The sequence below is a fragment of the Drosophila takahashii genome, chromosome 2R, assembly GCF_030179915.1.
Source record: "Drosophila takahashii strain IR98-3 E-12201 chromosome 2R, DtakHiC1v2, whole genome shotgun sequence".
In the NCBI taxonomy this organism is placed as follows: domain Eukaryota; kingdom Metazoa; phylum Arthropoda; class Insecta; order Diptera; family Drosophilidae; genus Drosophila; species Drosophila takahashii.
The window spans coordinates 18927768-18942492 of record NC_091679.1 but is presented as its reverse complement, the minus strand read 5'-3'; positions in this window follow the sequence as shown (position 1 = coordinate 18942492).

Below are 14725 nucleotides of genomic sequence, written 5' to 3'. Positions count from 1 at the left end.
AAACTCAGATAAAGCCCTATAGAGAGGCTCATTTTGGGAATAATTAGTCCGCCTCAGCTCAAAAAAAAAGGTATCAAGGAGCATTAAAACCAACTTTCAAGAGTAGCTCAGGACAGTCGATAGCACCATTCACCAAGTCAAAGATAAAGCAAATGGCCAGGTTATTTCTACGATGCGCAAGGGATGGTAGACGAACAAGCTTGCATTGCTGGTGATAAGAAGGAACAGGGTCTAACAATCTTAGCGGCAATAGAGCAAATTTCAGAAATTGTTTCTGTAGCCGCTCTATTCTATTTCCATGAGTGCTAGTAAAGGGATTCCATATAAGAGCGGCATATTCTAGCATAGATCGGACAAATGCAAAGTAAAGCGCAAGTCTGGTGTAGGGATCAGTGAATAGCGATGCATTCCTTTTCACAAATCCAAACATGGCATAGGCTCTGGGCAAGATGTAATCGAAGTGTGCTGAGAACTTAAATTTCGAGTCAAACATCACACCTAGATCCAAGAATTCCTGCCGCAGCTGTAAGGGTTGACCATTAATATTATAAGATGTGAAGAAATTATACACAGATTTACTGAAAGTAACATAGAAGCACTTGTTTATGTTTAGAGGAAGCGCATTTCGGCTACACCAAGAGCTCAACGAATCTAAGTCCTGTTGAACCGATTGTGAGTCTGTCGCTATTTTAATAGACTTAAATATTTTTAAATCATCTGCGTATAGTAGACACTCTGAAGATAGACAGAACCTCACATCATTAATGAAAATAATGAATAGCAGAGGTCCCAAAGCACTCCCCTGAGGGAGGCCTGAGGTTGCCAAATAGGAGTCAGAGAAATTTCCATTAATATTCACTCTGTAAAGAAGATTGTGAAAATATGATTTTATCCAATTTAGTAATGCCGAATGTATACCCAAGCGAGCTAGTTTTGACAGTAGGGCACTGTGGCTAACTTTGTCAAAGGCTTTCGCAAAGTCAGTATATATAGCATCAACCTGAGATCGCTTATTAAATCGCTGATCACAATAATTGCTGAACACGGCAAGGTTAGTCGTGGTTGACCGACCTGCTACAAAACCATGCTGAGAAGTGCTTATATATGTTTTAGCAAGAAATGATAATTTATGGGCAACAATGAGCTCGAAGAGTTTAGCGATATTACTGATCTTTGCTATAGGCCTGTAATTAGCAATGTTATTCTTCGGCCCTGATTTTAAGATTGGAGTCACGGATGCGACCTTCCATCTTTCCGCAAAGTGTCCACTAGAAAGTGATTTGCCAAAAATAATTTTTAGTGGTACGCATAGCACCTTTATAAAATGTTTCAGAATATAAGCCGGAATGCCATCACAGTCCGGAGTGCAAGAATCATCAACGGCCTTATGAATATTCTCTTCCACCACGATTAAACTACCTAAATTCAATAGAGGAGTAATCGCATTTAAGGTTTGAGAATCATTCCAGGCTCCTGTTGGCTCAAAATGATCTTTGAAATAAGAAGCAAAAAGATTTGCAGTTTCTATATATGAATGCGAAGATAAATTCCCTAGGAACATGACAGATGGTACTGAAGAAGTTTTTTTCTTTGAATTTTTAAATCGCCAAAAAGAGTTGGGATTACTTTTTAGTCCGATCTCAACATCCGCTAAATATTGATTGTAAAGAAATTTATTTAGAAATTCAAACTCACGTTTGTGCTGCAAGTGTCTATTCCAATCATAAGGATCGTGTGTAACCAAAAACCTTTTATAGAATTTATTTCTCAGATTTTTAAAGGTTTTTAAACCTTTTGTATACCAAGGCAATTTGAATGAACTTTGGTCCCTTTCTCGAGCATTGTTCTTAATAATGTTTCAAATAACACTATGCAGCATCAAAAATTTTCCTCGATGGATGCTATATTTTTGGATTTGTTACAAATTCCCAAGTTAAACTGCGTTTTCCAAAAAGTTCCCCGACGCAAGGATTCTTAGCAAAAGGACCTCAAAGTTCGAAAAATGGTGAAATTGGCCTACTTTCCAGTGCTCTCAGAGGCAAATGGATGCATGGTTTGATTCGATGTTAAAGTTTTTTAAAAGATACACTTTTTTTCTTTCAAACCCCATACTTAGAATAATTTTAGGATTTTTTTTAAGGCAGAAATAAATTCCAAAAATTAGAGTCAAAAAACTAAAAAACTTACAGCTGCGGTAAAAATAGTAGTAGTGTTGCCGCCCTGTGTTTTTAAAAGTTTTTTTGTTGTCACTTTTCTTATCCAATTAGTCTATTAGTACAATTATAATTTATACAATATTATCAGGAGAAGATAAATTGCAACAACAAACCTTTAAAAACACAGGGCGGCAACACTACTACTATTTTGACCGCAGCTGTATGCTTTTATGTTTTTTGACTATGTTTTCTAAAATTTGTTTCTCCCTTAATAAAAATCCTAAAATTATTCTAAGTATGGGGTTTAAAAGATAAAGAGTGTATCTTTTAAAAAACTTTAAAATCGAATCAAACAATGCATTCGTTTGTCTCTGAGAGCTCTGGAAAGTTGTCCAATTTCAGAATTTTTCGAACTTTGAGGTCCTTTTGCTAAGAACCCTTGTGTCGGGGAACTTTTTGGAAAACGCAGTTTAACTTGGGAATTCGTAACGAATCCAAAAATATAGCATCCGTCGAGGTAAATTTAAAAAGCACTAAAAATGCTGCACAGTGTAATTACTAAAAAAGTGTCATAGCACGACTCCAAACTAATATGTGATAAAACTGATTCCCAGTTAATGGCAGATATCTCATTTATGATAGAACAGAGGCTGGTTTCATTGAAAATAAATCTAGGAGAATGTTCAGCTGAAGGCGCAAAACTATAAAAGTTTATACCTAGTAGCAATGGCCTATGATGGATGTCACAATTGCTTATAGGTGAATTACATTGGACTAAGGAAAAGTTATCAGCGCTAAGAAATACTAAGTCTAAAATTTTATGTAAGTTATTGTATATATTATTGACTTGTATTAAACCCATACTGAAAATATCATCGATGACAAGAATCTCGTGTGGTTGATGTATGTTGCTTGGCATCGAAGATTGATGGTCCGGATCCTGGGACCAAACGAGAGAAGAAAAATTAAAGTCGCCAATCACACAGATATGTTGATGGTCCAGCAGATTATTGTAGATGTCGGTAATGTTTTCCAGATGAGCCTTGTAAAGTTTATAAGATGCATTTGGTGGTATATATGACGCCACAATCTGCAGAGTTTCATATTCTCAAATTATCGAAACAGCAACTTGATCCAGAAGGGTATCTTCAATGAGAAGTCCAATTGCCAAGCAGCGCAAATTGCAGCGAACAGCTACAATTACACCACCCCCTCTAGCACAGTGGGTTTTCGTGCTATCTCTGTCCTTGCGGAACACATGGTACAATTTGGAGTCGAAGAATTCATTTGAGTAAAAGTTTATGTTAAGCCAAGTTTCAACTAAAACTATTGCTCCGCCTTTGTCCGCATTCCAGAGATGTTTTGAAAATAAACTTTTAGCTGGGCTGTACTCACAGTAGCATGATCAACAACCTCTGGATTCGTATTTAATGCATTATAGTCCAATGCTATAGGAAGTATATGATCTTGCGATCCCAATGTTGTAGGCCCGCAGATCACCTTCAGTAATGTAGTGGTTTTGATACGTATTTTATCATGCATGCATTCCTGTAGATTGTTAGATGCTTTTAGCGAAGAGTAACTAGTTCTTAAGAGTGATGGCAATGGCGCTGTTAAGGGAGCATATCTATCCAAGTTGAGAAGAGAAGGGCAATGTTGTTGTTGATGGAGCCATCGAGAAAAGCCACACCAAGCTGCCGATGAGAACTCCAGATGACCTTGTTGTTGATTCGATTGTAAACAGCGCAAAGCTCCGAAGAGCGCGCTTAGAGCGGGAATATTGATGAAATGCGATAAGAGCGCCTCGCTCGGGAGCGATTGACGAACTTCGCGGAAAACAGACAACAACAACTCCAGCTGATGTTGTTGATTGCTTGACTGTGATGAGCGCACAACTCTAGAGAGCGCGCTTAGAGCGAGATGTGTGATGGAAAATGATGGGTGCTCCTCACCAGAGAGCGTTTGACGAATGTCGCGCAAAACAGAGGACGACAACTCCAGCTGATGTTGTTGTTGCTTTGGTGGTGATGAGTGCACAACTCCGGAGAGCGCGCTTAGAGCGAGAAGCTTGGTGAAAGATGATGAGAGTTCCTCTCCAGAGAGCATTTGACGAATGTCACGCAAAACAGAGGACGACAACTCCAGCTGATGTTGTGGTTGCTTTGGCGGTGATGAGTGCACAAATCCGCAGAGCGCTCTTAGACCGCGAAACTTGATGGAATCTGGTGCAAAAGCCTCTCCTGAGAACTTTTGATGAACGTCAGACAAAACAGAAAACGAAGAATCCAGCTGATGATGTTGTTGATTTGGCAATGCGCTCCAAGAGAGTGCACTGGGAGTGACGTATGAGGAATTAATGGTAGCAACTAGCGATACCAAAACCAGCGGTCGTTGACCTTGCGAATAAGTAGCATGAAGATGAGGAAGCGGATCATGACAATTTGCCGTAGTAAAATTGACACCAGAGGCGCCGATTATTGGGGGTTTTTTGAGTCCGATGTATGATGATTGTGCGAATCCAGGACGTTCCCATCAACAATAGGCCTATCCCTATGGACGAATCGACTGACTTTGATTGGATTCGGCCAGAATGCATTACTAAACACAGTCTGAAAGTGCTGCTCTGGTATTCCTAATTTAAAATTGACGAATTCCAATGTAGCGACATCTAGTCCATTTTCGACTAAAGGCTTGCAGATTATGGTAGCGGTATCCACGCCTAGCTTATTTGCAACATATCCACTCACAGAATCAGATTTTACATGAGCTCTGAATCTACCAATATGAAGAAATTTATTAATCGGCACAACGTCGAGTTGTTCACAACTAGCAGCTTGACCAACTATTTGTCTCTTATTCCTGTGATTCCTTGCATGGGGCTTGGCGGCAGTAGAAACTGGTGCGGGGGAACCAGTTCTGCATGGTTGGCTAGGCGATCACTTGAAGAAGCTGGAGCCAAAGGTTTCACCACTTTTTTTCGCCGACTGACATTGTTATTGTCAGTATCAGACATTGGAAAAGCCTTCAGAAACTTTGAGTTTAAGTCCATGTATAGACTCTTCAAGTAATGAAGTTCTTCCATCACTTCATCAATTTTGGAGTGTGCATCATTACTCACAACACAGCCATCACACTGCCAGAGTAGATTCGGCATATTTGTTAATAATCTAATAGCATCCTCAGGGAGATCAACACATGCAGTATGAAAAGTAGGGCGACAAAGCGAAGAGGAACGGACCGCCTCAAAAACCGCGAAGCTGCGCTGCTGTAACTTCAGCATTGCACTCGGAGCAAGAATAAGAATTCATAGCGAAAAGAAAACACGTCTGACTACAACGAATGCTAATCAGAGACTTTTAAAATTATTATGGATTGTTTGCATAAGTTAACAGATGGACAAAACAGAAAAAAACAGATTTCTTTTTCGACACAAATCCTTACACTAATTTTATTCAAAACATTAGTATTTTGTCCAAAACATATTATTTAAATATAGAATGTCATACTGCGTTGAGCATGTAATTAAATTCCCAATCCATTGCCATTAAAGCCTAGAAACATTATTTGAAAAAAAATTTCTTTAAGAAAAAAATAGATAGGATACGAATTTGATTAAATTTACATGTTAAAAATATTAAACTCTTTTTCAATTTCGGAGAGTTTTGACTATTGCTGTCTCGCTATTACCCAAATAAATTTATGCATTTTTTTGTATGAATTAAGAGTGCAAAAATATGAATTTCAAAGCAGTACTTTATCGAAAACAGAGCAAAAAAATGCCAAAATATGGATTATCACGCCGCGTTAAGTTTGTAATTCGATTCCAAATCGATAAACGTTTAACTCTGGAAAAAAAACTTGTATTCTTAAAAAAAATTGCTAAAAGTTTTACATAGCTTTCCAAAAACCAATACAATAATTTTGATTAAGATTTAAAAAATTTGAAGGAATATTTTTAATTTAAGTTCGCCTTGAAATGTTACAACCGCTTCAAAATGTGATGGGATGTTTGTCCTTCGACAGTTAAAAATAAATTAATGTCTCCAATTCTTATTTTAGAAAAATGAATGCCAGAGATAGGATAATTTTAGGCTTAATTTTATGTCATCGGTCCCTTAAAACAAATCCTGTTGATATTGGCCTTGCTACCTCGTTCTACATTTTCTATTTCTATTTTCTATTTATATTTTTTGTTTTTTAAAGGTGCAATTTTTAAACTGTTTAAACCGAGTTATGTTTACTCTTTGTAAATATGTTAGTTCTTGATAATTAATTAGTTACCTAAGAATGAAGCAAAGCTAATTTTATGCACATGGGTAAGTACATACCAAATACTCCTGGCGAATTTGCTACCGGGGGGTTTTTGGAAGGTATCCCCAGTAGACAACTATTATAAGGGAAACAAATATGCGGAGCAATGTTTTGCTTTATGTATTTCACTAATTTAAGAAAAGACATCAAGAAAGGCAATTCCAAATTACTGCATTTTACCATTGATATTTTGTTTCAGTATTTTTGTTTTCACATTAATTTTTCACCTTGATTAGAACTATACTAATAATAAGGAAGGCAAATGGGCGGGGAAGAATCAAATTGTTTAAACATTTGAATTTGTTTAAACAATATGAGGCACGTGTAATAAAGAGCAAGAGAATCATTTGGTTTGAATATTTAATGTTCTTTTAATATTATTATCTTGAATTTGAAGTTGAGCGAATCTCAATTCCTTAGTCATCTGCAATGCACACACACAAACGTACACACGCATATACATATATATATAATGGCTGTGTGTGTAAAATACGCATTTTTTTGATATATTTTTTTTGTGCGTGTGTGTGTACATAGCAGAGCAAATCATTGTTTGTTTTTGTTTTTTACAAATCCAAAGTTTGTCGATAGCTCAACATTTGAAAACTAATAAATAGTTTGCTGATTGGGCTTTTGCATTTTAAAAAACAGAAGCAATTTTAAGGAAAATTTCGACTGAAAAATTCAGCTTAACGGGATTTCTGTAAGGTCTACCGATATTTTAAAATTTAACGTTCACTAAAGAAAAAGGCGCAAAAGAAAAGATTTGCGATATAATCGATTTTTTAACCGCGCATTTAAAACGTGTTATGAGTGTTGGCTATGGTATTTTCATTTTCCCCTAGCGCGGTCACACTTAAAGTGCGACAGCAGGACATACATACATACATGCGCCAGCAGAACATACGTACAAACATATGGGGAGGCCGTGACGTCACATCAGGTTAGCCAAATTTGAAAATATTGGGGACTTGATTTAGGATGCTGAATCTCCAAAAAATTTAAATGCAGTTATTTGCGGGTATGCCAAAAGATTATGAACATCACATTTTTAAACAATTTTAACAACATTTATAACAGAGAAATGACAAAAGAAAGAATTAAAAAAAATACAAATCGAATTTTGGGGCACTTTGGGGTCGTTTTTTATTCTACAAAGTACCCCTTATGCGGCCCCTAATTATTTTAGTAATTACTGTAATTTTTCTAGATTTTTATGTCAATCCGTTCTGGGTGGAATTTGCTACTGACCATTTTTTTAATGAAGACAAATATTGATTTAGATGTAATTATCAACTTCACTACGGTAAAGCAATTTTATATTGCTGTATTATCATAGCCATGCCCTACGTTCTTGGGCGCCAAAATCTTGTAACGCTCGCCTTCTAGGAAAATTCTTTTTGTGTCTCTTACTAGAGATACCCTACTGGCACATGAATCCACAACTAACACGTGATTGGGACCTTTTTAATACCCTAACTTCAGCGCGAGGAATTGCGTGGGTTGTTGCGGTTGGTGTAGATCGCGATTACGTCGAAATATTTAAAGATCCCTACTGAAAATAACTAATCGAAAGTGCGCACTGAAACCTCAAATTACTAATCCAAACAATTAAATCATTACCTTTGCCTAAGCCGGTCGTGTTTTTCTGTTGCTCCAGAATCTTTTGTTTATTTTAGTGATAAAATTTTAAATTTAATCGCTAAATTAGCCTACAAGTTCTGTGGTTCATAAACTCCTCCTGTTCAAATCAAATCCGAGCACGGACAGTTAATATAAACGTGTTTAATTTATAAACAAACCAGAAAATTAACTTCAGCCAGCAAACAATAACAAAGCGTCTGCTTTGTCACAGCAAGTATTGTGTTGTTGTTTTTATTCTCCCTATCTCCTGCTGTACGCCTCTCGGAGCTGCCGGTCCGTTACCACTTACGCTCTTAAATCCGAACGTTGTAGCTTGCTGCTCTTGATTCCGCTGCTCTCCACGCGTTGCCTTAATCTTTCGCCGCTCTTACTTTGCTCTGCATAGTGACCTGAGTGCATTCAAAAATGAGTCTATCCTGCTCAGCCAAAAAATGCGAGTTCAACGGCGTTATCGCTGGCGAAACTTATTTGTTGTGCTGGCTATGCGAGAATACTGCGCATTGCAAGTGCGCCGGTGTCGGCGTACATGGTCGTATTGGGGATCTTATTTCCAAAAGAATTGGATTTCTTTGGACTTGTTCCGCGTGCCGTGAGATTACGGACGAGATGCGTTCCTTCATGCGGCAAATTCGAACTGGCTTCAGGGAGATCAAGAAGCTGATCACCTTCACGAGAAGCTGATAGCCGTTGAGTCCCAGTTTAATGGGCTAAAAATAATTAAGGAAACTCCAACAAAGCTTTCTTCTCCTCCAACTGGCCAATTAATGAACCACCTTACTCCTACTATTCCACCTTCATCCATGAGGGATCCTGGCTCCTCCAATAGCTTACTAATGTACGCTTCATTAGTTTCTGCCAACGCCAGTGAAAACAATAAAAACTACGTATCCTCAAATAACCTTGTGCCTCCACTGCCGGGTCCTTTATTATTGTGCCCTACCATTGAATCAGCCATGTCTCCTACTAGATTGGCAATTCCTGCTCCAGTGCTTAATTTTGTAACTCCTAAGTCTATCTGTGCAGACCTGGCCCCTGGCTCTCATCCTGAGCCTGATCCTGGTGCCTTACAATTCAACCTTCCACAATCCGCCAACGCGGTACCGTTGGTATCCTCCGTTATAACGGCACCGCCAGTATCCTCTGGTCAAGTATCGTCGCACAGTGGCGCCTTTTGACTTTTTTTTGGTAATAAATCATAACTTTTGAACCAGTGAAGATAATTGAATTTTGTAAACGGCAAATGATAGATAATTGATCCACCTTTCAAATTATTGCTTGAGACAGGGAGTGGGCGTGGCAGAGGCGTACTTACAAATCGGCAAAGTCAGAATTTAAAAACAAATCTATTTTTTTCCGACAAAAAAAAAACTTTTTTTAAAAAGTTTTTGTTTTTTTTAGTTTCTTTTTTCATGTTGTAATTTTTAAAACTTATTAAAAAAAAATAAATAAAAAATTGGAATTTTTAAAAAAAAATTTTTTTTTTTTAAAAATTACGTTTTGTTTAGTTTATTTTTTTATGTTTTAATTTTTAAAAACTAAAAAAAACAAAAAAAAAAAAATTAAAGTTTTTTTTTAAAAATAAAAATTTTTATATTTCATGTTTTTTGAAATAATGGTCACAATTTGGTAAACTTGGTAAATCCAATAGACTTAACATTTCTGGACTATAATTACTAGATTCTAACTCTGTGACAAGGTTGTGATTCCATGACCCTAGAATACAGTTTGGATTCGCACATACTAAATTCAATGCTTAGGCAGCGTAAGTTGTTTTGAGCTGGCAAAAGTGGCTATTTTCGTTTCTGAATAACATTTAAACGTGATTTTTTACAGTAACATGATATATACCAAAATTTAAGGAATCTCAAGGGCTATACAGTTTAAAGTTTTAAAGAAAATCGTTAGAGCTGTTTTCGAGAAAAATAAAAAAAACTAAACAAAAAAATTTAAAAAAAAATTGTTTTGTGCATATCTTTTTCAATATTACATTTACACAAACTACATTTAGGAGGCGCTTAAAGCTTTTTTAAAAACCTTTCAAACGAGATACAGCACAAGTCTGTTGCTTCTGTAGTTTAGAAGTTACGGCCTTCCGTATTTTAGCTATTTATAGCTGTTTTCCCGCTAAACTAGCGAGTTTTTCCGAAAGTGGTAGAACTAAAATTTCTTATATCGAGCTGTTGAACATCATATAAAATTTTCAGGACTTTAAAACCATGTTTTGGACAAATCTTTCACAAGGTTGCGCCATATGCAATTTCTGGGACCATGACTTTTTTCCCTTTTTTGGCTCTTAAAACCGCGGACGCAGGCGGACGCAGCTACAACTTTCGTAATATCAAGAAGAAAGTCCAAATAACGTTTTACGGAAGTATAAAAAAAATAGTATTAAATAGTTTTTTTTTATTTTCCATCAAAGTTGAAAAATATGGAAAAAATGGACGTTTCGCAAATAACTCATAACTAAGAGATGCGCATGGCAAACTGCAATATGTTTTACTTTTTTTACTCTTAACTAACACACCAATCCGTGGAAAAAAGAAGCAAAGCGATTCGATACCTAGTTTTTAAGAAAAACCCCCCGGAAGTGCGAAAAATTACCTAAAAACGGTGTGTTTTTTTTAAGTGAAAAATTGTTCAACTTTGAAAATTCATATCTTTTACAAAAATTTTTTGATTTGAAAAAAGGTTACATATTTGTAATAGTGGATCAATTACCTGTCGATTGGTATGGGTCACAACTTTCTAGGACAAAGTCGAAAAAGTGATTTATTGCACGTTTTTTGGCCCAAGGCGCCACTGTGCGTCGGTTGTACATAATGTACATAATGGTCCTGGTTCCTCCAAAAGAAATCGCAGGCCCCTCCTGGCTGCGGTTAATAATGGTCATCCAGCAGGCGCAAACCGAAGACGCCTCGAAGCTGTAGCGCCACAAGCAATCATGCCAAAGAAGGCCATTTTTGTGTCGCGTCTAAGGCCTGATACTACCATCGATGAAATTAAAGGTCACCTAAGCGATGAGCTCCAAGCCTCTCCTGAAAACTTTGTTGTAACAAAATTTAATTTTGCTTACAAAAGAAAAGTTTCTTCATTTAAAATAATTCTGCCTGATACACATTTTTCCCGTGCTTTAAATCCTGCACTATGGCCAGTTAATACGATTGTTCACGAGTTTGATCGGAAAGAGCTATAAAATACAAAGCTATAAATACAAATCCGTCAGTTCCAAAAAACTAGATTTTGTGACCGTCCCTCTAAACGAGGTGGGGGTGTCCTAATCGCAGTAAAGTCTGAAATATCATCCCAAGTTGTATCCATTCCCAATGTTGGTGATATTGAATTCATGTCAGTCAAAATATGTCTTCCTAACTGCAACATATTTGTAACCTGCTCCTATATTCCTCCATGCTCTGAGGCTTCGATCTATATGCAACACCTCTCCGCTATCCAGAATATCTCATCATATGCCTCTGACTCAGACCATCTTATAATATTGGGTGACTTTAATATTCCGTACCTGTCCTGGTCTCCTTGTGTCGATCTAATTGCCCTCGTTCCTGGTGATCAAAACGATTTTGTCGACGGTCTTATTGACTTATCTCTTGGTCAAGTTAACTCAATTTCTAATGCGAATGGAAGATTTTTAGATCTTATTTTTGTGTCTGACCTTTGTGATGCCATTGTCACACGTACCTCTCCATTGACCACTCCTGGGGACTCTCATCATCCTACACTCCAACTATCCATTAGTGGCATTTTTCGGGTACCCAATTCCTTTGAGGCCCCATTGCGGACTCGTTGTTTTCGGCATGTAAATTATTTGCAAATGTCGAGATCCCTATCTTCAGTGGATTGGTCTTGTCTTGATAGTCTTCATCTTGATGAGGCCATTTCAACTTTTTATAATGTCCTTTATTCCATATTTGATGAATTAGTCCCTTCCACAGTTGTTAATAACTCTAACAGCCCTCCGTGGTCTTCCAAACACTTGGCTCACTTAAAAAATATAAAAACTAAACTTTTTAAGAAGTACGCCAAAACAGGACTTCAGTCTGATTTTTCCAAATACAGCGTTGCTAAATCCAATTACTTCCTGCATAATTCTGAATGTTATAACAGCTACCTCCTACGCTGTAAAAACCAATTTCGCAGCAATCCTAAATTATTTTATTCCTTCGTCAACTCAAAGCGCAAAGCTAACAAATTTCCTCCATCACTACAGCTAAATAATGTATCTGCATCGAATGATCAAGATATTGGCAACCTGTTTGCGGACTTTTTCCAATCCACCTATTGCAAAAATAATACCAGAATCAATTGCAGCTACTCCTACCAGCTACGCCACACTGACGCCAAGCTGTGTCCTCAAACATTGCGCCATACCACTTGCAGTTCCATTAACTATGATTTTTCATAAGTCGATTGCTACTGGCACATTTCCATCTATGTGGAAAGAATCCTTTCTTATTCCGCTACATAAAAAAGGTAGTAAATCTGATATCAGCAACTATCGCGGCATAGCCAAACTTAGTGCTATTCCTAAGCTCTTTGAAAAACTTATTTGCGATCAACTGCAGCACCAGTGTCGCTCCTTAATATCCTCTAAGCAGCATGGTTTCACAAAGTGCCGGTCTACAACAACTAACCTGCTTGAGTTTACGACTTTCATAAATCAAGGCTTTAAATCCACAATGCAAACTGATGTTATCTTTACTGACTTTAGTAAAGCCTTTGATTCGGTCAACCACGAGCTACTGCTCCACAAGCTCCTCCTCCTCGGATTTCCTCCAACTCTACTGACATGGCTTCGTTCTTATTTAACAAATCGTACCCAAAAGGTCCAGTACAACAGCATTTATTCAAAAGCTGTTTCCGTATATTCGGGTGTACCACAAGGCAGTCACCTCGGTCCTTTACTATTTGGCTTATTTATCAACGATCTTCCTCAAGTAATTGAGTTCTCCAAAGTACTTATGTTTGCGGATGATGTCAAGTTGTGTATGCATCTGACCTCACCTAGTTCCTACATGCAGCTCCAGCTCGACTTAAATAACCTTCAATCCTGGTGCCTAGTCAACAAGCTACTGCTCAATCCTGATAAATGTAAATCCATGTCATTTTATCGATCCAATCCATATATTTGTACATACTCAATAGATCACTCTGCACTTGAACGCATTGATACTGTTCTTGATCTTGGTGTCCTATTTGACTACAAGATTTGTTTTAATCGCCACGTCAGTACCATCTCCAATAAAGCTAAATGCTTATTAGCTTTCATAAAACGCTGGTCTAAGGAATTTTATGACCCTTTCACCACTAAGCTCCTTTACGTCTCTCTAATTCGTCCTACACTTGAGTACTGCTCCAGTGTTTGGTCTCCACAATATGAAAAGCAATTTCTCCTTTTTGCACTACGAGGCTTAAACTGGGAGGAGGGACGCCGTTTGCCATCTTATAGAGACAGGTTGCGCCTCTTGGATCTACCTACCTTAAAGGATCGTCGGACCTGTTATGGTGTGATATTACTTCACAAACTCATCACTGGCACCGTCGACTCAGTTGACCTGTTAGCCACCCTCAATTGGAACGTTCCTTGCAGAGCTACTCGCAGATTCCGTCCATTAGCACTTCCTGTGTGCAGGTCAAACTACTCCCGTTTTGACCCCTTCCGAATCCTATGTGATAACTATAATGAACTTTATCACCTCATATCCTATGAGTGCTCTGCCAAGGCTAATTCGCTAAAAGTCATTGCGTTCCTTTCTACATCGACTTAATTAGTTCTCCTACGGTACAATTTAAATTATTCTTTTTTTAAATTTGCGATGTTTTTATTTTTATGATATGTATATAATTTTTAAGTCTTTTGAGCAGTACATTGCTTTAAATAAACAAATAAACAAATGAATGGCGGATAAACTAAGCTGGTACACCCAGAAAAAAAATGACCTAAAATGTCAAAAAATGGCCTAGAATTTAGGTAAAATTGGCCTAAAACTGGAGCTAAGTCCTTGAATGGCCTAAAATTTAGGATACCATGACCTAAAATGTTAGGCCATTAAAGGCCTAAAATGGGCCTAGATTTTAGGTAATTGGCTGCCTAAAAATATGAGAAAACCCCTATCCAAAATTTTAGGCCTTCTTTGGCCTAAAAATATGTACTGAAAAATTTATAATATTATAAAGTAAATACAGAAAAGTTTATAGCTAACTCGAGTTCAATGTCGGGCTTAGTCTTCAAGAAGTCGTCATTATGCCAACACACAAAAAGGAGCGAGGAGGCTTCACTGTTCAGCAGAGAAATCGCTGTCTTATTCAACGATCGAAGTGGGTTACCATGCAAGCCGCGCTATAACTGGTTGGGAATTATAGCGTTGCCAAAACGGTATCAGAGTTCCGTGAAAATTTATTTAGGTAAAAGGCATTAATTTTAAGGCCCACGCTGACCTAAAATATTAGGCTATACGGGACCTAAATAGTAGGGCAAATATACCAAAAATTTAAATTTATAGGCAGTACATGACCTAAAAAGGAACTTTTAGTCCATTTAAAATGTTTTAGGCTATGCATGAGTATGCACATGTATGCACATGTAGTATATGTAGTACATG